This window comes from Mandrillus leucophaeus, unplaced genomic scaffold (assembly GCF_000951045.1).
Source record: "Mandrillus leucophaeus isolate KB7577 unplaced genomic scaffold, Mleu.le_1.0 Scaffold1100, whole genome shotgun sequence".
NCBI lineage: Eukaryota > Metazoa > Chordata > Mammalia > Primates > Cercopithecidae > Mandrillus > Mandrillus leucophaeus.
Window position 1 is genome coordinate 101593 of NW_012099211.1, and position 2090 is coordinate 103682.

At 43.2% G+C, this 2090-nt stretch overlaps 1 long non-coding RNA gene across 1 annotated transcript in view; it reads left to right on the forward strand.

Moving 5' to 3' along the window:
• Positions 1–2090, forward strand: part of LOC105548184 — a 33339-nt gene that overhangs the window by 6851 nt on the left and 24398 nt on the right. Inside the window, exons 2-3 of the long non-coding RNA XR_001007353.1 lie at positions 482–592; positions 1661–1792. This is a non-coding gene — a long non-coding RNA (uncharacterized LOC105548184). The remainder of the gene's footprint in view (positions 1–481; positions 593–1660; positions 1793–2090) is intronic.

The following is a 2090-nucleotide window of genomic DNA, read 5'->3' on the forward strand; positions in this document are numbered from 1 at the left end:
AGTATTTGAACGTACAATTACCCAGCTTCCCTTGTTTATGTGTGCTTGAATTTTGTACAATCTTAAATATTTTTTTCCAATCTAAGCTTTATTTTATCCCGTTTCTTCTGTATTTGTATAACTTTAGGTGGCTCTCTTCATTGAAAGTTTTTTCTCAAAAGCCTTAAAATAGATTATTGTTCTTGGCAGCAATTTGAAAGTTATTTAAGGAGAAGGGGAGACTTATGATTCAAATGAAGCAAACTAAAAAGTAATGAAGCAAAACGGAGGAAAAAGCAGTATTCACTTGCGCACATCCCAAAAGAATAACATTTCAAATATAACTAGAAAAAAGTATGCTGAAGTTCGCAATACAGAAATAATTATTAATACTCAAAACAGCTTTAAAGCCCTGCTCAGATTTTGAACGTTGGGAATTGACCCGGAGGTGGCTGTAACCTAAGATGGTTCCTTCAGTAATGAGCATATGTTCTTTTTCAAGATGATGATGATTCTCCACCTTCTAAGAGACCAAAGACCATTGAGACACCACAGCCACCAGTCTCGTAACCTGCCAATGCTGGGCAACAGAAAGTGAGGGAGTTCAACTCTGGTAAGTTCTCAGTGAAATCCACTACCTTTTACTTCTTCTGGACTCTCAGTGTGACTGATGAAAGTTACAACATTCTCTGTAGGGGGAAATGTTTTAGCATGTATTACTACATTTTAATCACATCTTTGTAAAGCCAGGAGCATTTTGAAAGTCACATTACAGACATTGTTTAAACATAGTTTGTATTTGCCAAAACATAGGACACTGTGTCATCTCATATTAATTAGGTAGTTGGCTCAAAATTAGTGCTAATGACTTAGTAATTCAATAATTTCTCTTAGCTTTAAAACCCTTTTTATTTCAGAACTATTTCACCTCTTGGTTTTCATTTTTGCTATGTGTCACTGCCTGCCAGCTGCTAATTTATTAACTCCCAGTGAATCATGTGTCCTGTGAAGGGACTGAATGAGATGTTAGTGGCAAATTATGTTGATGATTTGTATTTTGAATAGTTTGAATAAATAGAACATTAAGCTTGTATACATTTTGAAAATAGTATTTTAATATTCTACTGTCATAGTCACAACGATTGGATATATATTGAATTTATATGTACTTGAGGATATATTTTGAATTTGTGTGTATATCTGTTAAGGTTTTTTTTTCTCCATGAAAATTAGACTCTGATTTATTGAGGCATCTGTTTGATGCCATGTTACGTGGCCCAGGCTCTGTGTAGGGGGTGAGGTTAAAGCAAGAAGAAGGGTGGTGAGAGGCAGGGGTGCCAGGTTTAGGTTGGAATACCTGGGGGTACTCTGAGGCTCCCCAAGTTTCCTTGGTCCTGGCCGGCTGTGCTGCTGGCCTGGGCATCTGATGAGCCTGCAAGGGTGACTCCCAAGAGGTGAGTGGTCCAGGTAAGGCAGGGACTTTCGAGTCATGCTGTTTGTTGGCTTTGAATCCAGACTCGTACACTTGGTAGCTGTGAACTCTCCATGCCTCAGGGACCTGCAGAACTGAGCTCTGTCTGAGCCAGGTTCCATCCAGGCACTGCAGATCCATCCAGAGGGAAACTGCCCCAAGTTGCTCACTATCCACTGCCTTCTCAAGCAGACCCTTGTCTCCTTCTAGGCCCTCACAATCCAGTGGAGGAGACGAAACCCATCTGCCTCTGTCCCTCTGGGCGCACCTCATGCCAGGTGCATCTGTGGACCTGGGCCATGCTCCTGGGCTTCCGAAGTTGGAGAAAGCTGCCAGGCTCAGGTGGGTACCTCAGAGCAGCTGCTGCCCTCTGGACACAGTGACAAAAGAACACTGTGGGTCTGGAGCCCTGGTCTGGGGCATTGGGCATTGGGCAAGGCTCTTGCACTTCTCTGAGCCCATTTCACCATCTGGATAGTGTGCTGATTCTGTCTGTCTGTGGGCACTGAGGGCTCAGTGTTAGAGAGTCAGCATCTGGGGTTTGGGCTGTAATTCCCCTTCAGCCCCGTAGCTGGGGGGAGCCAGGGACTTTATCGGGATTAACCTAGGTGTCATTCTAGCTTCCTGCCCCTGGCTTGGG